At 34.6% G+C, this 26,247-nt stretch overlaps 1 long non-coding RNA gene across 2 annotated transcripts; it reads left to right on the forward strand.

Annotated features, from left to right (window-relative positions):
• The first annotated feature begins 9,190 nt into the window (after positions 1 to 9,190).
• Positions 9,191 to 25,645, forward strand: LOC129464760 (uncharacterized). 2 transcript variants are annotated; one of them, XR_008651717.1, is made up of 5 exons: positions 9,207 to 9,315; positions 17,080 to 17,287; positions 17,719 to 17,835; positions 24,633 to 24,765; positions 25,422 to 25,645. It is a non-coding gene; the product is annotated as an uncharacterized lncRNA (long non-coding RNA). The 2 variants fall into 2 exon arrangements; XR_010116111.1 differs by lacking the exon at positions 17,080 to 17,287 and having other exon boundaries at positions 9,191 to 9,315.
• Positions 25,646 to 26,247: the final 602 nt, after the last annotated feature.

Below are 26,247 nucleotides of genomic sequence, written 5' to 3' on the forward strand. Positions count from 1 at the left end.
CATTCATAGTAGCTCTTGTGATGATTAAATTACAATAAATAATAAGCTCAGACTGGAAATATTTTAAGAGTACTATTGATAATGGATTATGTTAAAATCACAGGATAAGACATACTTTTGTCTCAATGAAAGCATGAGAGCTAAGAAGAATGTCATTTTTTTTTTCCTCAGTGGAAAATCTCAAGAGCTCAGAGGATGATATATAAAATTTATAGTTAGAAAAAAAATGCCCAAATGGAAAATACAAGAGAATAATAAAGGAAGAAAAGCTATTATACAATGATTATTCAAGTTTATGTAAAGAAGAATGCCATAATGAGAAAAACTGGATTCATATTTAAAAACCTTCACCCAAACTGGAAGGGAGCCAAGAGACCAATGAATGACTCGGACAAGTCCAGCTTGGCCAGTAGATGAGTTTATGGTACTTAGTTATGAGGCAGCAGGACAGTTTTAGAGATCCGTGCTGCCTCCCATCCCTAAGCTGCTTTTCAGCTAATTTTCTGGCTCTTGGCTTACTGTGTGTGTGCAATGGGACTGTTTTCCTTGGTAGGTTCTCAGATACTCTCAGAGATGTTTGTGTTCTTCGGGACACCTGCTCCTCAGCTGGGTACCATGACCTTGGCTCATTGCCTGGTCTTAGGGCTCAGGCAGTAGACATTATGCCGTTAAGTAGCCTAGTGGGGGACCAGTCACACCACAAATGCATATAAGATTATCACAAATTTCCATTAAAAGTCCAGCGGTTTAAATTTATTTTCATCTAATTTTAGAAAATGCATGATAGCTACAACAAAGAGTAAATATACTGGTATATATATATATATACACACACACACACACACATATATGCATATTTTTTCTAAAATTAGATGAAAATAAATTTAAACCGCTGGACTTTTAATGGAAATTTGTGATAATCTTATATGCATATATTCATTATATATGCATATATTCATTATATATATGCATATAAAATATGCATATATATGCTAAATTCATTATATATATACGCATATATACGTATATATGCATATGGCACCCATTATTGAAACATTCAGTGGCACCCATTATTGAAACATTCACACATATGTGCATGGCATACACACATGCACACAGACACAATAGTACCCATTATTGAAACATGCACACATATGTACATTGTGTACACACACAGACACACACCTACACACACACCATATCATTAAACTTAAGAGTTGGTAGTTCATTAACTCAACAAGCAACTCAAGGACATACTAGTAGGTCATCTATTCTATACCAGAAATCCTTTCATGTGCTAGAAATAGATAGGATTAAATTATATTGCCTACTCGTGTCCTAGAAATAGATAGGATTAAATTATATTCCTTACTCTGCAGTGACTGCCATTGGCATCAAGAAGAAAGGCACATAAAATCAACTATATAGTGTAACAAGTGCTAGAGGAGAATTAAGTACAAACCATTATGAGGACACAGGAGCATGAGCAATTAATTCCGCCTGGTCCTTGTCATCACCCTTGAGTGTATCACCTCTGAGTTTATACATATTGCAGACCACAATATGACCATAGCCTTAAACAATTTTCACTTTCTTACCAGAATCCTCTCAAAATGCCTGGTCTGTGAACTCGTTGATACCTCTACAGTAAATCCTCACATAAAGCCATTGATAGATTCTTAGAAACTGTGACTTTAAGCAAAATGATCTACAACAAGACCAATGTTACTGTAGGCTAACTGACATAAACAAGATATATGTCCCTATGGCATACTTCTGGTCATTGAAAACATATACAAACTTCCAAATACCAAAATACCAGGGCAACACACACACACACACACAGACACCCTAACTCACACTGGGAGTATACAGACATGCCAATGAACCAAATGTGCATATCTTTGAGATGTGGGAGGAAACCAGAGTGCCTGGAGAAACCCACAGAGACGTGGGGAGAACCTGTACCCTCCACACAGATGCTGGCCCTGGCCAGGAATTGCTTTTCTTATTTTCCTCCTCAACCATTACAACAAAATAACATTTAACAAAATGATGTTGAAGGAGAGGACATTATTCAAGGTCTTGCTGCACTTTCCTGTTCTAACAAGTCCATTTTCACCTTGTTCTCTAAAAAGCTAACTAGCTCACCCGGGCGCAGTTGCTCACATCTGTAATCCCAGCACTTTGGGAGGCCGAGGTGGATGGATTACGAGGTCAGGAGGTAGAGACCATCCTGGCCAACATGGTGAAACCCCATCTCTACTAAAAATACAAAAACTAACTGGACTTGGTGGTGCTTGTCTGTAATCCCAGCTACTCGGGAGGCTGAGGCAGGAGAGTCGCTTGAACTAGGGAGGTGGAGGTTGCAGTGAGCTGAGATCCCACCACTGCACTCCAGCCTGATGACAAGAGCAAGACTCGATCTCAAAAAAAAAAAAGCTAAATACCTCAATATCACTATCACTCCTCTCTCTGTATTGATTCTTTGCATCATTTTCACAGGAACTACCTGGGAAAAATCTAACTCTAGCTTAAACTCTAGCTTAATCCATCTGTTTAATTTGTTGACTGTAGGCTGTGAAGTATTACTAAAGAAATGGATGAGTGAAACATAAATCTATGGTCTTTATGCTCAACTTAGTCCTCAATATAAGCCTGGACATTTTATCCATTCTAAGAACTTCAATTGTCATGGACATGTTTATGATTCTGAGAACTGTATTTCTAAATGAGATTATTTTATTTGGCGCTTTAGTTATTTACTGGACATCTCCACTTACATCTTCCATAGCCACCTCATAGTATTGTATTCAAAACAGAGGTCTTCCTTTACTTAAATGACTAATCAATTGTTAGTGGTCAGGTCAGTTAGGGGAGTGGTACCAGCATGTTTATTGAATATGTAAGCCTTTCTTTACAATAAAGCTTCTATAAGAAAGCACATTTGGAAATATCGCCTCTGGAGACCCAAGTTTCAAACCGTTAGTGGAAAAAAAATCCCATGGAAAAATGAATGAAAGTTTGATTTATAACCCAGTGAACATGTACTTTAACATTTCCAAGATCGTCTCATTTAAGTCTTAAGAAATTTGAAATTCAAATGTCAGAGGCATTCTCTAGATTGGGTGTATTATCTTAATCAAAGGATTATTAATCAAATTGATTAGTAGTTTAGACAGCAGGAAATTTCAGTTTACTAGACAGAGATTGACCCATCTTGCTTTTTGTGTCATAATGATTTGGAAACTATTACCAATAGTTAATTTTTGATTTGACATTTATTTAAAACTCTTAATCATTCAAGCTGTATAGGAGTGTATTTTGTGTGTGTGCAGTGATTAACAAGAATCATAAGCATCTGTTCAAGTCAGAGTTTGAGAAGAAACTGGAAGCAAAATGATGGTGGAGTGTGGTTAGTATTCTCATACTGATTGATCTTATTCATCAGAATGTCAATACGAGGTCATAAAAATGCATGATCTATTAATAGTAACAAAAATCATAATTATGTGTATTTTTCTAAGGCTGTTATTTTTTCTTATTATCTCCAAAACTACATTGGGTAGGACAATGCTTAATTTTCTGTATTGTTGGAGTGAAGTCACTTTATCTAATTTGTTAAGTAATGGATATCTTTTGAAGGTAACAAAGGAAAGATAATATTTAAAAAAATCTAAAAATTCCAGTGATATCACTATATAGGAACAAATTCCTTAGGCTTTCAATGCAGTACTTAGCTCTTATTGAGTTGCCTGAATTTAGTAATAATGTCTGAAGATGAAAGGACAGGCATTCTCTTAACTTTGCCTTTGGAAGAGGAAAACAGTTTTTGTCATTATGGAAAGGCCCCATTGTAATGTAGTGTTGTCTTAGCATGGCCTAAATTAAGTAGTAGCTTTGCTACTGGTAGTAGAGTTTATTGCTAGTTTATTATGTGTATTGCCACTTGAGAAAAGAAGACGTGCTTTAGAAAAATCTAATTACATGTACTTTAGGTTAAGAATTGTATAAGGTCAGAAGCACAATTCTTCAATATTTAATATGTGATCAGAATAAATATAGTTTAAACATAGCAGGGTCAGCAGGGATTGTGCACACATTAAAAGGATGAGTCATTGGGAGAGTATCAAGTGCTTTATGTAAGCAATAGGAAAACCTTATAATTCAGCCACAATCAAAGCCACATGTGAGTTATAAAGGTCTTTGCTTTCAAGTGAAATAAATTACAACATAGCTACACATGCTTGCTATGTACTGGCTTCATTCTAGTAAGAAGGCAAAAAGGTTTTATTTTCTTTCATAATGGACAGTGTAAATAGTTTATTTGTTCTGGGTTCATTGTGTATCAGCTATTTTGTAATCTTCCAACTAATCTAAAAATTGCTATGAAAACCTCTCTCCATACTACTCCCTTTATCCTTTAAGTAAATATTAAATTTGAAAACAGCATAAAATTTTGTATATTGCTATTTTGCCCAACCTGAGTTTACTTAAAGGTTTAAAGAGTCCAAAGTTCAGAGGTTTTTTTGAAGTGGGTGAAATACTCTATTTCTAGTAAACAATCCACATGTTTTTCATGATACTTGACTCAAAATGTGAAAACCAAAACAAAATGAAGAATACCACAAAAGAACTTTTGAAAAATAATGGTCCAGAAATGAAATATTTACTTTAGAATGTCATAAAGATAAAAAGATATAAACTCTTTAAAGACAGAGAATTTTAATGTTTTGTTCACTATTTTTTTTTTTTTTTTGAAATGGAGTCTCGCTCTGTTGCCCAGGCTGGAGTGCAGTGGCACGATCTCAGCTCACTGCAACCTCCGCCTCCTGAGTTCAAGGGATTCTCCCTGCCTCAGCCTCCTGAGCAGCTGGGATTACAGGCGCCCGCCATAATGCCCAGCTACTTTTTGTATTTTTTAGTAGAGATGGAGTTTTGCTATGTTGGCCAGGCTGGTTTTGAACTCCTGACCCCAGATGATTCGCCCGCCTCGGCCTCCCAGAGTGCTGGGATTACAGGTGTGAGCCACTGCACTCAGCCCAGTAACATATTCTGAGGGCCTAGAATTGTGCTGGCCACACTTTAGATAATTTTTTAAAAGACAGATGGAGTGATGAAACCATGTTCTGAATTAAATGGAACTGTGAATTATCTCAATTTTTCTATTTCCTGTGAAATACATTTGATTTCATCAAATTACCAGCCTGATATCACTCTTAAAGAAAAAAATCTGGGTAGAATAAAAACACATATAGTATCTATAGTAGTTTGAAATTCTCTTGATTAGTAGACTAGGGAAGAGAATCAGAATTAATATGTTCTTCTGGTGATTATCACACCCTCAAGGACTCATTAGAGTTTAAAGAAAATCCTCAGACACACTGTTATATGAATAAAAAATATTAGAATAATGTTTCAAGTTTTTGATTAGCCCAGGTATTTAATATAGGAGAGAAAAATCCAAGTGTTAAATATGACTATAGGAAGGTAATCATCAAAAAGTGGTGAGAAACTCTTAAGTGTATTTGTGTGGATCACAGAATCCTTAGAATTGGAATTAGAAAGTTAGAGGTCATTTACTCTAATCTCATATCAGAGGAAATGGTTTTTACTTCATTGCAATACACAGAATTACAGTACATTTTCATTTATCTGGAGTCTGAGTTACTGGAAAGCTCAACTCACTAATTTATTTTCCCCCTTGACTTTTATGAGAAAGAAAGAAATGACAAATCATAGGAAAGATAATTAATACATTTGAAGATGACTCTGTGGTGCTTCGAGACCGTGAAGTATCTTTTCAGTCATCAGAAAAAGACACAATTATCATCGGTATCCTTTCTGTGCTCACTCTGGCTTTGTGAACAGGCATGAAACCTTTACCTCATATGGGTACTCTCCACTCCCGGATTTGCGAGTGTTAGATAAATAGGGAAAGACACAGAACTAAAATATTGCTGAAGTCAAGAGAAGAGAGGCACCACAGAGAAGGCAGTAAGCAGAAGCATGGAGGTTGTGAGGAATACAGGAGAGCAGCAAAAGGAAAACAACAACAACTACAAAAAGCAAATTTGAGGGCCGGGTGCGGTGGCTCACTCTTGTAATCCCAGCACTTCGGGAGGCCGAGGCGGGAGGATCACGAGATCAGGAGATCAAGACCATCCTGGTCAACATGGTGAAACCTCATCTCTACTAAAAATACAAAAATTAGCAAGGCATGGTGGCGGGTGCCTGTAGTCCCAGCTACTCGGGAGGCTGAGGCAGGAGAATTGCTTGAACCCAGGAGGCAGAGGTTTCAGTAAACTGAGATTGTGCCACTGCACTCCAGCCTGGCGACAGAGTGAGACTCCGTCTCAAACGAACAAACAAAAAATACAAAAACAAACAAACAAAAAAACAAATTTGAAGAAGCAGATAAGGTAAGAGACAAAAGAAGGGACTCACAAATTCCTGTTTCTGTCAAATTGTCTTCCCGTCTCTGAGACACTGCATTGTACAAGTACTAAGACCCTTCCTTTTAACAATACACCCTAGTCCCCAACATAATCTTAAAAGCATCCTTGTGACTCAAAATCTAAGTTATTTAATGAAAAGCATGCTGAGTAAACAGCTGGCTATCACAGAATTGTTAGAGAACATCTCTTGGTCTGAGAATCACATCATTGCTGACCTGTGAAATTACTAGCTTCTGCTTTAATTCATTCCAGTGATAAAAGTGCCTTCATGACCCAGAACTTTTTCAAAAAGTGCTCATAAATGTTTTGTTCTTTAAAGGATTAAGAGGTTTAGAACCTTTCCTATCTCTTTCTCTCCTGCTTTCCCTTTCTTTTTCACCAGTGCCTGACCCATCCACCTTCTCAACCCTTCCTGCCTGTTCTTGCTGTCCATCTTTTTCTTCTTACTGCTTCTTCCTGCTGACCCTCTACCTCCTCTCTCTCTCACTTTCTCAATTTATAATTTGTTTAAATACAACGCAAAAGTATATACTAGACTGTGCCGATGTGTTAAATGTTAGTTGTAGAGGCTCCCTATGTGTCACAATAATTATTCAGTACATGTAGTTAATGCATTCTTAAACAGTAATTATTACTACTTGCTAAGAACAGGTAAAGCTATTAAGAGGGTCTCAAAACACAATAACCTTTAACAGATCTGAGCAATGAAAGAGTTTGTAGTAGACTTTATGAGGTTTCTAACCCCAAACCCTCATTTTGGAAAAGAGCCATTTGGGTGGTATTTTCTACCCTCAAAGGACTGACTATTGCTATTGCCATATTTCACTGTTACTTGAATTGCTGCTATAAAATGGTTAGTTGAAATGAACTGGAGTAGCATAGCGAATATGTTTTCTAAATTTTCTTGACTGAAGTCATGCTTATGAGCCAAAGTGCTTTTTATAAGTCATTTCTAAATGTGACATAGTAGAAAACTGTGTGGGCTTTGATTGCAGCTCAAACTCTGATTTGACACCCTATGTTGTCCCTATGTTGTCACTTATAATCAGGTGACTTCATCTCCTTGACTATAATTTTCTCATCTGTAAAATTGAATAGTGAAACTTATCTTGCATGGTTATGGGTATGTAAAGACGGGTATATTTTAAATGCAGTATATAGGTTCAATAATATGAGAGTTAATTAAAAATACCTCATTTTATTCTACCCATAACCACGTAGACAACCAGGTGTCATCATTATTTATCCTCTGATAAAACTGTGCTGCTTTTTTTCTTCTTATTGCCTGAACTTGTCTTATTTACATTCAACTTTATGTTCAAATTTCTCAGTTTGAAAATACTGAAGGCCCCCAAGAAATATAAAAATTTTTACAGATAAACTAAATCATACAGAATGCTTATTAATTAATAATTAGTCCAGGATGCACCTCTCTGATCCTCTCCTTCCTCAGATTCTACAAATTCTATTGGTTCAATAGGAAGAATTTTTCTTGATAACACAAATGCGCCCTTACTCTCACCACACACTGATTCAACTTGACATCGAATGCCCTTATATTTTCATTTGTGTGGTATATTTTGCAAGATAGATATGCTGGGACCAAGGAGGCATGTAAATACACACATAAAAAAACTGGATAGCAAGATTTCTTCGTCCTTTAAGACTTGCAGTCATTCATTCAAACACCATTTATTGACCTTTTACGGTCAAAATATATTGGGCGTTACAGAGAAGAGAGCTTTTCTACTCCCAAAGAGCTCAAGATTAAAGTACCTAAGCCTGCCTCACAATGGACTGAGTTTAACAAGTATTTGCTGAAGGGCCAGTGTGTACAAAGAAACATTGAGTATTGTAGTAAAGACATAAAGATTAAAACAATAGAATGCTTCCTTCTAAGAGCCTTGTATAATTGCCAGGTACATTACCTGTAAGTAAACAGTACATCCAAGACAGTACATTCCAATAACAGTGACAGTGATTTCTAACATTGTAGAGCACTTAGATTGCACCAAACATGCTTCTAGGTATGTATGTGTATTATCAATTTAATTATCTTATGTACTGTCTGTATGAGATATTGTTATCCTGATTTACACATGAGGAAATTGAAGTACAGATGTTAGATAACTTTTCAAAATCATATAGCTACTAATTTTAGCATCCTTGATTTGAATGCCTATGGTTGAATTAAGTTGGTTAAGACCCCAAGTTAACCATAGTGATATATTTCCTCTTTTAACTGATATATATGTGAAAAAAAGAAATCTAATATATATGATATATCTAAAACAATTAGAATTAGTTGTAGGCTCTTCATAGTTTTTTTTTTTAAGGTGGCTTATGGATTAAATTTTGAATAAGATTTCAGTGGGCTGATATGGAGGGTGGATTTGGAATGCAATGGAACTGTTCCAGTCTGAGGAGACAATATGAACAGGGGTGCTGCAGTAATATGCTGTGGAAGTGACCTACAAACAGTGACAAATTCTGTTTGGATGAGAAAAAGGCCATAAGATGAGAGGAGTGGGAATTAAAGCTAGAAGTTGTGAGGGGAGAAGTGCTACAGCAATGAGAACACTTTAAATCTTTGAAAAGGATAAAACCCTAAAAGCTTAGACCACCTGACAAGGTGTGACAGCCTAATCTTTGTGAGGTATTTGAAGAGGTCACCATAGCTGTCTGAACTCAAAGAACTGTGACTCTCCCCTCCCTGAAACAATCCCTGCTGAGTTCCAGGCAGCCAAGGGAGGTTCTGCTTAAATGACTGCATAAAATCATCCTTAGCATATGGGGCTTGAAAGTAGTGCTGCGTGTTGTCAGATACCACCAGTTATAACTGTCTCCAAGAGCAAAGGTAAGAGCGTGAGCTATGCCATATATTGTGGCTTCTTTCTGGTCCTGTCGCCATCAAAATCCATTCAGAAGCTTCTGGACAAAATGGTTGACTTGAGTACCTTCATCCTTGAGAATGTGAAGCAGATGAAATTCATTTCTTAATTTGTGGCAGAGAAAAGAAGAGGCGAGGTTGGAGTGTCCATTTAAACAAGACAGTCTCTTATGCGCTTCTGAGAGATCAGCAATCAAATGGCTGTATTAAAACTGACACACACTGTATCCAAAAAGTAAAATGATAGTTTTTAAGAAGAAAAACTATCCCAAAAGTTAGGCAGAATTATGTCCTTGGCCTTCAGAAAAACACCGCAGCCAAGACAGAATCGCTTCATGTTCCTCTGCTCTTTTCTTCCCTGTGTTCTGCATTATTACTTGCTAAATCAATTGCAGCTGCTTACCTCGGTCCAGTGCATTTAAGCCCTTTCTTGGGGCCTGTTTAGTGCCCTTTGAGAATTTCACCCATAACTCCTTATCAATTCCCTAAGCTGTCTTGACTTCTCTACCAGAAAATTGTTATTGTATTTATAACAGCATTTTGAGAATATTTCACCAAACTGCTAACAAACCCTGTTTTATACAACCAATACATTATGCTTTCAATGCCTTTTTCTCTCTGCATGACGTCCTAGATTAATGCACTACATAATGTTTGTAAATACAGCCATGTTTCTTCTTTAAAAGTCATTAAGAGGGTTTTAACAAACATTGAAATGATCAATGTGTTAATTGGCTCCAGATAATGTTTATCAAATATTTAGGAAGAGAAAATAAAGTACTGTATGGCAAATAATCCAATTCAAGAAAGTAGTTTTAGTGGAAAAGATTTGTTTAATAGGGATAGAATTTCAACAAGAAAAGCTTTTTTAAATACAAATGGGAAAAAGAGGTAAGAATTAGCTTAAGTAAAAGTTAATGCAACATTAGGTTTGCAAATTTAATTGAACAAAGTCAGAAAATTTGAAGTTTGCATTACAAGAACAAGTTCAAATTCTGTTTGTTGGTTATGTGTCATGGAACACACAGATTTTACATTTATTAGTATTATTTGTCGATAATAATATTCTACATTGCAAAACTAATGACCTACAAAAATACTTTATCCTATTTCCATATCTGAGGACCCGTCTAGTCAAAGGGAGGAAAGAGCTATGCAATACAGGTAAAATTCGATGTAATTATCCTTTATACGTCTATCACTTCTTTAAATTGTGGAATACAAATAAAGATATAAATATAATTTATCTATACCTCTATCTATCATCTCTCTATCTATATGTAGGTATTTTTGTCCTTTTACATTGTCTAGCTAAGGTATTTCAAATTGTTATTATAAATTTAAATTTCATGCAATAAAAATTAATGAGTAAAAGAAAGACACATTTAATTTTTCCCTTGAAGCTTACCCTAAAAACAGCACAAAGGATAAGCTTGTTGAAGGATGGCAGGGGCACAGATGTTGACTGTGCTAAAAATCTAAAAGAGAAGAAAAGCAAAATCCAAGGGCTAGGGAATAATAAAAGGTCCAGGATCTCCTTTTACTTACCCACAAGTGCCACAAGATTTCTCATACTAAGAGAAATGCTTATGCTGCCAAGAAAACAGTGACATCTCCTAGTCTTTACTTGCTTCATGGCAAACAAATAGCTATTCCAGTTTATTAGAAAAACTGGGCTTAATCTCTGCTGAACATTTATTTCTAGCTTTCTGGCATTGTTTTTCATTGTGGATTAATGGAGGCAGAGAATCTTAGTGCTTTCTGCCTTGGGACCTGAAGCTTTTCTACTGTATGCACACTTTTATTTCACATTTTTATAAAGTAATTAAACTGATACCCCAACATTGATGTTAAACAAAACTTAGAATGGGGATTTTTTTTTTCATGAAGTCTATTATTGTTACTGAAGAATTTCAAATTAAAGAGACATAGGGAGCAGGATATGCAACAAAAAATAAAATTTATATAAGGTAAGTCGTAATTTTTTAAAATGTGAAATTAACAGAATAACATGAAGAGGAATTCTACATTTAAGACTTGAAGATTTATGGAATTTTAAGGAAATATATGTTATGAGGGATGCAAGAAAATAAAAATGAGAAAAACTAAATAAGTCAGAAATAGATACCACGGAAATTCTGTCTTGTTATATAAATTCTTACTGAATTTTCTGGGATAAGATATATTCAGAAAATACATAATATTCAGTTCATAGAAATTTGTGATGATTCTTTTAAGTGAAATATTACTGTTTAAGGTTATACTTATTTTCAATATTGTTATACATTTAAAAAATAATTTGAGTTTATGATGCAAATGAAAGTTGTTGGTATCTTATTCACAGACTAATAGGCAGTCTATTTATTTGGGTTATTAGATGTGTTTTTTGTTTATATTGTACTAAAATCACCTGCAATACTAAGCAATACCCTGCTTCTCTAATCCATTATAATAATTCATTCAGCATGACATTGAACAGCTTCAACAAAATGAGTAAATAATTTAAGAAAATCTCACTTTTGTTAGAAAGCTAGCTACGTAATTGTACTGTTACATTATTATTATTATTTTATTTTATTTCTTTATTTTTATTTTTATTTTTTGAGATGGAGTCTCGCTCTGTCGCCCAGGCTGGAGTGCAGTGGCACGATCTGGGCTCACTGCAAGCTCCACCTCCCGGATTCAAGCCATTCTCCTGCCTCAGCCTCCAGAGTAGCTGGGACTACAGGCGCCCGCCACCACGCCTGGCTAATTTTTTTTTTGTATTTTTAGTAGAGACGGGGATTCTCCGTGTTAGCCAGGATGGTATCCATCTCCTGACCTCGTGATCCGCCCACCTCAGCCTCCCAAAGTGCTGAGATTACAGGCGTGAACCATGGCATCTGGCCACATTATTTTTAATATAATGCTAAAAACAAGATGCAGTTACATAATTTTTGTATTTTAAAATGAGGTTCAGTATGATTTATTATTTCTGCTTTCAGTGAAGGAAATGAGCAAGACTCCTGTGCCTTGCACTTCTCAATCAGTATAATGACTATTTACATTGTATTAGGTATTATAATAATCTAGAGATAATTTAAAGGTACTGGAGGATGTGTGTATAGTGTATGCAAATGCTATACTATTTTATACAAGAACTCCTGAGCATTCTTGGATTTTGGTATCTGCAGAGGTCCTGGAATCAGTAGAGTGGAACAACTGTATTTTAATTAGTATTGAAATTTTAAAATGTTTATTGTTTCATTTGTTATTTTTTGCTTTACTTACGTTATGTCATTTTTAATTGATGATTTATACATGTATACATTTATGGAGTATAAAGTAGTATTATGATATTTAATACAGTATAAAATGGTTACTCAAGCTAATTAAAGTATCATCTCAACGATTTAACAACTTTTTTATAAGAACATATGAAATTTACTCTCAGCCTAATTTAAACATATAGTACTCAATTATTAGCTATATCCACCATACTATGTAATTGACCTCAAAAAATGTTTTTTAAATCATCCTTATTCCTTCTACCTAACTGAGGTTTTTACCCTTTGACTATCACCTCCCCCATTTCCCCCACACTCCTAGCCTCTGGTAACTACCTTTGTACTCCTTGGTTCCATGAGTTCAAGCATTTTAGATGCCAAATTTAAATGAGAACATGTGGTATTTGTCTGTCTTTGGTTTATTTTACTGAGCATAAACTTCCGCAATTCCGTTCATGTTTTCACTAATGATAGATTTTTTTTTCTGTTTAAGAGGTAAATAGTATTCCATTGTGTATATACACCACTTTTCTTTATCCATTTCTCCCTTGATGGGCAGACACCTAGGCTGATTCTATAACTTGGCTATTGTGAATAGTACCACAATGAACATGAGAGTACAGATATCTCTTCAACATAATGATTTTTAATCTTTTGGGCAAATACCCAAAGGTGGAACTGCTGGGACATATGGTACTTCTATTTCTAGTTTTGTGAGGAAACTTCATACTGTTTTTCATAATGGTTGTGGTAATTAACATTCTTAACAACACTGTATAAGGGCCCCCTTTTCTCCACATCCTCGCCAGCACTCGCTATCCTTTGCCTTTTTGATGCCATTCTAACAGGTGTGAGGTGTTACCTCATCGTGGTTTTCTTTTACATCTAATGACTAGTGATAATAAGTAGTTTTTCATGTATCTGTTGGTCATTAATATGTCTTCTTTTGACAAATGTCTATCCAGATACCTTGCCCATTTCTTAAACAGATTATTTATTTTCCTTCTATAGAGTTTGACTTAACTATATAATATTGTGGATATTAATCCTTTATTAGATGTATGGCTTGCAAATATTTTCTCCAAATTGGTGGGTTGGCCTTTTCACTCTTTTAGTTGTTTCCTTTGTTGTGTAGAAACTTTTAATTTCATTGTAATTCTATTTGTCTATTTTTGCTTTTATTGACATGCTTTTGGGGTCAAAGCTAAAACATCATTGCTCATGTAGATTTTCCCCTATATTTTCTTCCAGTAGTTTTACAATTTCAAGTCTTTAAGTCCTTCTTTAATCCATTTTTAGTTGATTTTTGTACATAATAAAAGAGTCCAATTTCATTCTTTTCCATCTGGATATATAGTTTTCCCAAGCATTGAAGAGAATATTATTTTTCTATTGTATATTCTTTGTAGCTTTGTCAAAGATCAATTGACTATAGATGTGTGGGTTCTTTTTAAGGGTCTCTATTTGGCTCTATTGGTTAATGTATCTATATTTATGCCAGTACCATGCTATTTTAATTACTATAATTTTGTCGAATAGTTTGAAAATAGGTAGTGATATCTCCATCTTTGTTCCCTTTGCTCATGATTGCATAAACTTCAGGCTTTTTTGTGGGTCCATATGAATTTTTTCTATATCTATGAGAAATGACATTAAAATTTTTTATAGGCATGTCATCAAATCTGTAGATTGCTTTGGATAGAATGGACATTTTAACAATATTAATTCGTCCAGTCCATGAACATGGGATGTCTTTCCATTTAATTGTGTCTTATTCAATGTCTTTCATTAACTTTGTATAGTTTTCAGTGTACAATATTTCACAGCCTTGAATAAATTTATTCCTAAATATTTTTATAGCTATTGTATATAAAATTATTCTTCATATTGAGAAAGTGTGTATATATATATATATATACACACATATATAATATATATATACACACATATATATATAAGCTTTATATTTAGGCCTATTTAAGAGAGCACAAACAGACTATAGTGTTGTTATTATTATATTGTTACAGTTACGGTTTTTATTTTTATGTAAGCCAATAGCAGAGACAACTTGCCTAATAGGTCCCTGCCTGTAAAAGAGTTTGTTAAAATTTAACTCAAATGTAACCAAAAGGGTTATTTTTTCTTATACAGCCTGCTAAGCTTTCTTAGTTACCCACTGATGACTGCAAGCCTACTGTAAAGTACACAAAGAGATGGACTTTCATAATTACTATAACTGCTACTCATAGATCACATCATTTAATCCTCACAATAGCTAATAAATACGTTGTCAACATCAAACCAGAATTGGCAGAGTGAGGACCAGAACTCAGGTCCTAAGTTTCTGGTTTTTTTTTCACTCCAAAATCTCCTCATTGCTTTATATTGCTGGGACTCACTAATGTCTTATGTATGAATGGATATCTTTTGTAAAGACAGTGAAAGTGATATGCTAGTCTCTGAATTGTAACTGTATTATAAATAGAGACAACAGATGCATCTATATGAGCAGATTTTCACTGGCAACATTGGTCTTAAAGCTAAGACTAGCTGACTCAGATCAGAATACAAGATGAATTGTGGTGCAATTCATACAAAATGAATTGTGGTGTGTGATGAATTCAGTGCACACTGTTCAAGACTCCTGAAGGAACAGTCAAATTGGAATCCACAGGATATAATCTTGACTCACGTCCTAGAGATGTGCATTGATTTGGAATTTCATGGAGGCTACTGGTGCCACAAATCTGCTTATTTCCAAAAACACTGTGAGTGAGGATTAATTATTATAAGGCAGTGTTTGCAATCCTAAAAGTAAAGACAAAACTCTGTTTATAATAAAGTCAATTTCCCTTCAATATCTGCAACAGAAAATAGCAACATTATGTGTTATTGCTGAAAGTTTAGGCAGCAGTTAATTGTTTTAACTGAAAAACTTTTTAATATTAGTGACATTTCACAAATATAATGGCATTCAAGTTTATAAGCCTTTGAAATATTTTCAATAGTTAAACTTCATACTGTAAATGCTTATTAATTACATATGTGTACATTAGTAGATTGATATATATATAATGTTTACCAAACTTATTATAAAAATAAATGTGGAATTACTTCGGAACTTTAATAAATTATCCATCTAAACTTTATTTGAAATGAAAACACAAACCAACAAAATTCCATCTACCACCAAATGATGAAATAATGTATGTGTGTGTATATATAATGTATAAATATTTAATATTATAGGACATCAAAACAAGTATACATATATTTGACTCTCTTCAAACCATATGGAAAAGTTTCTAACAGTTAGGAAGAGTAAAATCGTTTTTAACTATTGTGAGAAAATGTCTCAAGAAATCACTTTTTTGCTGGAAATGTCTGTTGCTATTGTTATCTCACTACTTTTAATATTATTTCATCCAACAAACAGACAGCTGTTCACTTTATTCTGCAGTAGCAAATTGCAGATGCCACCAATTAGGAAATGTACAGCATACTTTCTTTCAATTTTTTAGTTTTTCTTTATTTTTATGGTAGTTTTAGTACAAACTTCAGCCTGTTCTGCATCAGTAGAATGCATTTGTTTAGAATTGCAAAGTTTCTTCATAACCTTTTTATATCTGAAAAATAATTTAATTATAACTAAAATAATCAATATTTCAATTTAATCATGAATTGCAATGTATGTAGGTATCACTGTAATCATGATATTTCCAAAAATATTTAAAAAACACATTACAGTGTTATATCTGCGCATTAAAAAATAGAGCTGAATTAATTTGTTGGCATTTACCAAATTGGTAGTATATTTATGTGTAATAATAGAAACAATGCTTGTACTCAGCTTGAGGCCTACAGTAGAATAATGCTATCTTATACAATAATGATTAAAGTGAAATGTAATCCTATCAAAGCAGCGAAGTTTATGGAATGCAAACGTATTTACAGTGCTTCAGTTTTTAACCTTAGATGAAAAGAAAATTAATTAAATTAAAAATTTCACTTCCTTAGTTGCACTTGCCACACTAACAGTGCTCAATGGCTACATAAATCAACCTAGTTCTAAGTGGTCCTATTCTATTCTTTAAGGTTGGTAATTTCAGTGTAATACCAAAGTTGCTAAAATGACAAAAATACCCAAATGTATTTGTTGCATATATAGGTTCAATTCAACTGTTGTTGCTAACCTCACATAAAAAGAAACTATAAAATAAATTGCTTGTTCAAGGACTTCAAGTAAATGGAAAATTTTAAATTACTTTCTTCCACACCTTGTTTCTTCTTTGTTTGTCATTTTATTTCACTTTTATATTAATTGTTAGTGCTTATTTTGTGCATTCTGAAATCCATCTTACCCTTCACTTCTTTCTGTTTCCCTTTTTTTTCTGTAAGTATAAATTTATTTTTTTCCACTTTTTATATGTCATATACCCCTCCTTTGTTTTTTTTCCTTTCCTAGTTCCTTTGGAAACTGCAAACATTTGAGTATTACAATCACATCTACTTCAGTGTAGCATCCTGCATAAAATGTCTTACCCAGAGTGATCAAAAAGTATTATGACGTGCATCTACAGGAAGCTCTCAACATGCATCAACAGACTTCTCCTCCAGCTGCCTTTGTCATTGAAATGTGAATTTTGCATAAGGACATCATAGAAGGCTATAAGGTCAAAAGTGAAATATATTATTTTTCAGATGAAACACTGTAATGTGAGTGCTGATTATAATTAGCCTTCCAAATAAGGATATTTCAGAATGCCACAGAAATACGTTCTTTATCCTATTCTCTTTAAAAATGTTTCCTCTCGTTTGTGTGGTGAAAACACTAAAAGCAATTAAGACCTTTGCCTTCTTTTCTATATAAGTAATGTAAACAATTCTATGTTGGCTAAAATATCTCAGAGTAAAGAGGTCTTTTAATTGCAAGCTAGTGTAGGCATTTTTGCTATATTCAATTTAAGCCATGCCAAATAATTCCCTATGGAAAATAACAAAAATCACATCCTAGCTACCAATTTTTCTCTTAATCTGTTATGGTAAACAGGATAGAAGGAAATATAGTTATCTCTGTCAAAAAATAAACCATTTTCATCTATAGAACAGAAATGGGGAAGAATGCAAAAGATAGAACAAAAGCCTGAAACCAAATGTATCAGCTAGTATGTGGAAATGAATGTACAGTGTGGATTATATTTACATATGATAGTCCAATCAGGTAAGTTTCTCATTTACAGGTGTTTCATTTCTCCTTAAAACATATGGATCAGGCGTGGTGGCTCACACCTGTAATCCCAGCACTTTGGGAGGCCGAGGTGGGCGGATCACCTGAGGTCAGGAGTTCAAGACCAGCCTGGCCAACATGGTAAAACCCTGTCTCTACAAAAATACAAAAATTAGCTGGGCATGGTGGTGGGTTCCTGTAATCCCAGCTACTCAGGAGGCTGAGGTGGGAGAATTGCTTGAGCCTGGGAGGCAGAGGTTGTAGTGAGCCTCCATTGCGCCACTGCACTCCAGCCTGGGTGACACAGCAAGACTCCATCTCATAAAAAAAAAAAAAAAAAAAGTAATATTCTAGAATCTGGTGATTGGGTTTTCTGTTCTTTTGGACTCATTTGGACTCATTGTCTTATCAGGAGACTTCTTTTGTCGTGTCTTACATCTTACCGGCTGCATCATCCTGTGTAGGGTATAGACATATTTATTTCAAGAATACAAATTAGGAGTAGGCAAACTACAATTTTTTGCACAAGTAAGACCCTTGGTCTATTTTTGTATGCTGTACACCCAGCTAGGAAACATTTTTAAACTGAAAAATTATTTAAAAAAAAATAAAATAAAATAAAAGAAAAAAAATAGTGTGGAGTGGAGACCAAAAGTGGCCTGTAACCCTAAATTATTTGCTCTCTGGCCATCCACAGAAAAGTTTGCCAACCCCTGTGTTATGGGAAAAAAGTCTTTCTATGTTATTGACATTATTTTGGGGTACAGTGCTCATGTTAGCCCTCTTAGCAAATGCACTTATTGTTTTATTATGAATTTCCAAATTTTTTAAATAAAAACACTAATTTATTTTTTTACTTAATCATTATTTCTGCTTATTTTCTTAAACTTCTCAATTTCTTGTGTGTGCATATGTAGAATGGTCTTGTTATTCATCAATTTTTCAGAAACTGGCTCCTTATTCCCCTTTATTCCATCAGGACTGACTTCCCTCAATATTCAAAATAATTTCTTATTTATTAAATCTACTAAAATAACATGCATTTGCTCATATAGCATCACTGCTTGTGTATCATTCTTCAGACTATAATTAGAAATATGTCTGTTAAATAATTTATGTTTGGCCATTTTCCTTTCAGCCTACAAAGTGGTATTTCCATTTGTGAACTATTATCTTCTTGCACCAATAATCTATAAAATGGCATCTTGTTTTAAACTCCTTATCAAAGTGTGGATAAGCTCTGATACTTAAAAAATACCAAATTGGTTCTTGAAGCATTAACTCATTATCTGAATAAATATGGTTTATTATTTTCTTATCACTGACCTGCAGTAGCACCTGATCTTCAGGAAAGTCACGTTATATGAAATGACAGCCTTGACCTTACAACCTCTCTTCTGTCATGCATGTCACTGTGCTTAAATGAGAAGGCTGTTGCATGTTTATTATATCTTATTCTTAACATACATGACTAAGAATTTACAATAATTAGGCTCATTTTTGCATCAAATATTGAAGTCGTATATAGCCTTGGTTCTGCTTTAATAATTGAACAAAATTTAACTTGATGAATTATTTCACTCAGCAATGTTTTGTAGAATAACATTTTCTCCCCAACACCTGTAGTCCTCTTTAATTCTGTTTCCACTACATTTAAATGTTGTAAAGATTCTGTATCTCTGTATATTTATTTTCATTTGTTTTAATTACATTAACAATTAACCAACCTAAGGACACAGCACTAATTACCTCAAATAACCATGCCTTAGGAAAAGGGCTATTTAGAAATAAGAAGTTCATTTCTATAATCCCTCAAGTACAAACAAACAAAAAAAATTGTTGAAGTTTAAATTTCAGAATTTCGGATTCCAAAGGTCTTCAGAGGTCCTAATGCTATCTTTTTCATGAGATTATGACGTTGTTATTAAAAAAATGAGACATAGTGAAATCTCTGAGAGCTTGTCAGGACTTCAGCTACCCAAAGTTTTCTAGAAAGTTTTAGCTCCAGAGCAGTGATTCCAGGATATCCCATCAACTAGGTCAATCTTTATTCCTCTTTATTCAAACTGACATTTCCCTGCCACCAAAGAGAAATATAAAAATTCTATTTTATTATTATTATTTTTTTGAGACGAAGTCTTGCTCTGTTGCCCAGGCTGGAGTGCAGTGGTGCGATCTCGGCTCACTGCAATCTCCACCTCCCAGGCTCAAGCAATTCTCCTATCTCACCCTCCTGAAAAATTGTATTTTAATGCTCATTCTTTCAGGTTTTCAAATGAATTTCTTTAAGACTTCTGAGTATTTATCCCTGACTTTTAAAGTTATCACCTAATGATATTTGCTACGTCAGAATCCTCCTCCACACAATAACCCAACATGAGATGATTATTTTTATTAAAGTAGAAAACCGAGACTTGAAATGATAGTCTAAAATCACACACTTAATCCTCTACAGAATTGGCACTTTATTCCAAATGCTTCTAAAATCAGTGGCCATAAATTTGTTCACCAGTTTACACTAAAATCTATTAATGGACATGATATTTAGACAAAAGACCATAAGGCTTATATTCTTATGTCAGCTTGGCTCTTCCAAGGAGCAACATTAAAATGGATTAGATATGGAGAAGATAGATTGGCTGAAATGCCTGTAAAGCATAAAGGGGAAAGGAGCTGGGCGAGCTTTCGATCTGTTGCATGTCTGACACCTCAGAAGGAGAGAGGAAAAGAAGAGGACTGTTTATTAAGAGTCTCAGCTTGCAGCATATTTCCAAGAAAGGTTCACTGAGGCAGACAGATGAGTGAATACTTGAGCCAAAGTTGCCTCCCCTTGCTAGAATGGAGCTGCCAAACTCAGTCCTGGCTGAGAGCAAGTTGCAGGAACAGGGCCTCAGCTTAAAAACGGTGGGGCTGTCAACTATGCTTCTCACTGCAGATCTAAGTGGTGCTGCAAAGTCTTCAAATTATGAAAGATCATATGTTTTAAATAAAAATCCAAGACAATGTGATAGCTATGAACACGCATGTGAATTACTTCTATTTATAGCCTTAATTGGTGCATAGGGATGTGTGAGTGGTGGATAGAAGGCTAAGCATGGAATTCAAGAGGAGCACACTGATGAAAGTTTCTCAGAACAGAGGTTAGAAGAGCAAATATCTGTTGATCAGCTCTGTAAGTGCTAGTGCTGTTCAAATGAGTGGAAAAAAAAAATCACAATTCAAGGAGGGAAGAGTAGTGGAAAAAGGCAGTAAAGTCTAAAATATTTTCATAAACTACAAGAGGACTGAGACAGAAACTGGTCGTAAGAGAGAGACTGAAGCAAGATGATTCTAAGACCCAGGAGCAATGGGTCCATTGGGTGAGTGGGGCAACACTAGTAAACCAGGATAATGGGGCACAGAGAGCTTTAGGTCTTGCAGGCCACCTGCATGTAAAGAGGGAAGGACATGATTAAAAGAAGAAATGAAAGAGACCATGTAAATCTTTATTGGCTTTGGGAAAATCTGGGATGATTGGTGAAAATAACATTTTCAACGTTTGTGACTCAAACTAACCTTTAGTAATTAAATGTTAAAAACCTGCAGTTACTTTCATCATATTAATAATATGTAAATATAAGCTCACTGTGTAAGTATTGCGTGTGTATATATATATATATATACACATAGATATTGGGTATGTGTATATATTTATATACAGAAATATAAAAGGAAGGAAATATATATATAGATGTTTATATATGTATTTCAAGTAGTAACTTCTCTTATGAACTTCTCTCCCCTCCACCCCAGTTTGTGTCTTCCTAAAGTCACTGATTTTCTTTAGCCCCAATCTAACCCTTTACCAAGTGTTCCTTTGACAGGGATTTAGTATTAACCAAGGAAAGAGAAGATGAACAATGTTTTATGTTGATATTCTTTCAAGGGGACTGCATTTTACTAGGCTATGTTTTAACACTTTCTTGATATTTTATTTTATTTTTAAAATTTAATTTAATTTATTTAAATTGATAAATAATAGTTGCACATATATCTGGGGTATATAGTGATGTTTCAATACATACAATGTATAGTCATCAGGATAATTAGCATATTCGTCATCTAATATATTTGTCACTTCATTGTGTTGGGAACATTCAATATCTTCCTTGTAGCTATGTGAAACTATATATTATTGTTAACTATAGTCATCCTATAGTGGTATAGAACACTAGAAGTTATTCCTTCTATCTAGCTGTCATTTTATATTCTTTAACCAATCTCTTCTTATCCATTCCTCTTTCCTCCCCTTCTCAGTCTGTAGTATTATTAGGATAATTTTGAAATCTCAAAAAAAACCCTTAAATTTTAAGGAAAGACACTCAAATGAGCAATTGAGCTCTGATTATTACCCAGTGCGAACAATGTTAGATTAAGTTGCGATTAGAAACTACTGCTTATTTGTACTATTAACAAGCCTGAAGTATGTTTTGAAAAAATAACATGTAAATAAAATTTTGAGCCACATATAGTTAAAAGTAAATGCATTAAAATTCAATATTAAAACATGAACAACTTAAATAACAAAATGCTGCTGTTACAGATACACACTTTGCCTGATTTTTGACCTAGATTCTTAGTTTGAAAGTCACTCAGTCTGGTTATTTGTCTCCACAGTGTTTTTGATGTGCACTGCTTTACAATCACATACTCTCATTTGCATTCTTCCATGTCCGGTGCACAATTCAGCTAATCTTCTACTGTCAGTTATTTTTTTTCTCTTAAACAATTGTCTAAATGTCAGGCATCATAGAAGTGGTTTCAAAAATTTAAAATCACAATTTCTAAATCTCAATCAAAATTATTAAAGGACTTCAGGATATGACTTATATTAATTATCTTCTAGATTCCTTTCTATTTTTAATTGCTGGCTATAGTTGTAAGGAGTAAAGAGGCATTTAAATTTTTTTTTTTCTTTTTATAGCCTTCTTCCTCCTCAGGGCCTAAATTTATTCTTTGAGTTAGCAGGCCCAGGTGTTTGCCAAAAGCCCTCCCTTTCTAAATTCCAATTTGCAAGAGAAGGAAAAAAAATCAGTATTAAAAAAATACTTATTTCTTAATTGTGACCTTTTATGGCAACATGGACATTTGTCATTTCTTTCACACTGTAAATCAAACTTACAGGTGAGCAATGAGACCAGCTGACACTGAAAATGGATTTTTGAAATCTTTCAGTAATTTAGAATGTTTTCCTGTCCCTGAATATAAAGTCAGGTATATTTTACTGACTGATTCATTTAAATCCTACTTCTTTTACACTCAGATTCCCTATATAAATTTCTACTCTCCAAGATATATTGTCTGTATGGACATAATCATAAAATTTTGTTTTAGTCTTAAATTTGCATTGTTTTGCTCTTTTATTTAACTAACATTTATATTCTCTTTATAACTGTATTTTTTCTTTATTAGCTGTTTATTTTTACAAGTTATACAATATTTAAAGTACATAAGCCATTAGTAATCAACTTAACCCATAATGCATTCCATCTTTCTTTTCTCTCTAAGGTAATAACAGGTCTAAGCTAAACTTTAATATCCTCGTATGATATCAAGTTATAGTATTACAAAAGATGTTTCAGGTTGTTGTAAGGGAATGTCTCCTTCAAAATTTTTGAATGGACTTATATAGGACAGATAGGACACAGCTGCATTAACCAGTGAGTTGAGAAAAATATGTCACCCTGTATTCCACATAGTGTACATTTTTCATTCACACACTCATCTGCCAGAACTTATGACTGTGAATTATGTTAACAATTTTGGTTTAGGTCAGTGCACACAATTTAAACACCTACACAATAGCCTGTATTTTCATTCTCTTATTGAAAGTCTCTATTCAGCAGGGTAGATACATTTAAACAGCCAAAAAAGAGAAGTAAGTCTATGAGCAGTCTTCCTTAGTTATTTTCATTTGAGCTCACCATACTCTCTGACCTATTTTACTGATGTTGCAGAAACATTATGAGAAATCCTATTAAATCTTCAAAGAGCAGTTGCAAAAAATATGTAGTATACACATACAGACACATAGAAATGGCTGAAGTGCCCAGTAGCATACATTTCTTTGCTAATTTCTAAAGTAGGGACATATACACATAAAAATTATTGGCAATCCTAAAAATATCAAGGACTCCTTAGCTATAAAAAGTAATATATGGTGTATGGAATGCATTGAGTCGAATTCACTGCTTTTCAGGGAAACATTCCCATTTTGACCCCTGAATAAATCAGCTAATGTCCTAAAAGCTAAAATTGAATTCTCTTTCCTTAGCTTAAGTATAAATCTAATAATTAGTGTAGAAATTATCAGACTCAATATTCTCTAGGTTTGGGGAATTCTATAGGTTGATGTTAGGTGAACACATATATATTTACATGCTTTTGAAATAAATGTATCAATGATTTAAGAAAGTGTTCTGTTTTTTAAAGCAAGTACTAAAAATGTGATGCCTTTCACAGAAATACTCACTTTATATTCTGTATTAATATGAGGTTTTTAAAATTGAATTTATACTTTTATGTGTTATATTTTTACTTAGGAAGTATTGTAGTCTTGTATTTTTGCTTTCTCCAATAAATATGGAATAACCTACAATAAGCTTAGTAGGATTTTATATGCAAAGTATAATTGTTTTACTATTTTAAGCTTCAACAGGTAAAAAAGCTTAAGAGTCATTATTCTTATCTTCAAAACAAGCAATAAAAGTGTTAGATAAACAGATCATCAATGATTTTTCTTCTACCGTTAGAGAACTGAGGTCACAAGGCAAACTGCCACCCCGAAATTTGGAGAGACAGACTTATCCGCTGAAAGAAAGCCTAATCTGCTAATCTGGTACAAAAGTCCCTGGAAAGCTAAAGTGATTGAAACACTTGAATTAGGTAAATTTTGCCTAATTGCTGTAAACTGAGTGTGGACTAGCCTGAAAGTGGGAGGATGCTGGGAACTATAGTCCTACTTGTGTGGGTTTTAATTCCAGGAATCATACCAGGTTCTCACGGTAAAAATCCAAGAAAGATTCCCTCATGACTCTAGCAGGGGAAAAGGGAAAATAAACCATTGTGAAATACACCCAAATGATTTTCAGTAACACATTTTACTCCCTGAGGGAAAGGAGTTTGCCTCAGTTTTATTTCAGGTAGAGGAAGAGAATTCCTACCATTCCAGTTGCCTCCAGGCTTCCTGTCTTACTTGAGTGGAAAATAACAATAACGACAACAACAAAATTAAGCATGGTCCACAGAGGTCATAGGTTAAAGGAAGTAGATTGTGAATACCTAAGCCAGAGAAGGGAATAGGGAACAGGAGGATAAAGCTATAATACTGGAGAAACACTGGGGAGGTTACAGCCCACGAACACTTCCCTTGTGGAGACCAAGATTTAATCAGATTGTAGAATGTCCCTGGTTTCCCATACCTTAGCACTACACCAACAGGGCTTCAGTATAGTTGATAGATGCAGAAGGCAGGTAAGGGAGTGTCCCTAGAGAATCTCTGACCTACCCCACAAGTGTTTACATCATATGCTTTTGTGCAGATGAGGGAACTTACCTAGGACCTTGTCTGGACATGCCTGCAATGGACTGGGGGCCTGCCTGCGCACTAGGAATTCATGCCTTATGCAGTAAGGAGAAGTCTGGCCATTTCAGCTCATGTGTGGTGGCCTGGTGTTCGTTCTGTGAGGTGGGAGCCTGTTGGTGGGACCCTCTCCTTTTTGATGAGAGCTTTCTTTTAATAAATTTTACCCTTCTTATCTTTCAATGTGTCCATGTGCTTAATTTTTTCTGGTCGAGAGACAAGAACCCAGATTTTAGCTGAGCTAAGGAGCAAAAAATTCTGCATCATAGTAGTGGGTTATATCAAATATACCAGATCACTGGGTTATATTTGAAAGTGCCACAACTTATATTTTGTCTCTATAACCTGTAACACTTTCAAGTTGAAAACCTGAGGAGGAGAACTTAGGGAAACCTAAAGTCAATAGAGTAGACACAAACAGGAAGAGTAAAGGAGTGTGCCTGTAATCCCAGCAGATTGGGAGGCTGAGACAGGCAGGTCACTTGAAGTCAGGAGTTTGAGACCAGCCTGGCCAACATGGTGAAACCCTGTCTCTACTAAAAATACAAATATTAGCTGGGCATGGTGATGCATGCCTGTAATCCCAGCCACTCAGGAGGCTGAGACGGGAGAATCGCTTGAACCTGGGAGGCGGAGGTTGCAGTGAGCTGAGATCGCACCACTGCCCTCCAGCCTGGGCAACAGAACAAGACTCCATCTCAACAAGAAAAGAAGAAAAAAGAAAAAGGAGTGTGAAGCCTCTGTCACCTACAGCTACAGCAAACATTATACAAAGCTCAACTCCT

Source organism: Symphalangus syndactylus, chromosome 16 (genome assembly GCF_028878055.3).
Source record: "Symphalangus syndactylus isolate Jambi chromosome 16, NHGRI_mSymSyn1-v2.1_pri, whole genome shotgun sequence".
Classification (NCBI taxonomy): Eukaryota; Metazoa; Chordata; class Mammalia; order Primates; family Hylobatidae; genus Symphalangus; species Symphalangus syndactylus.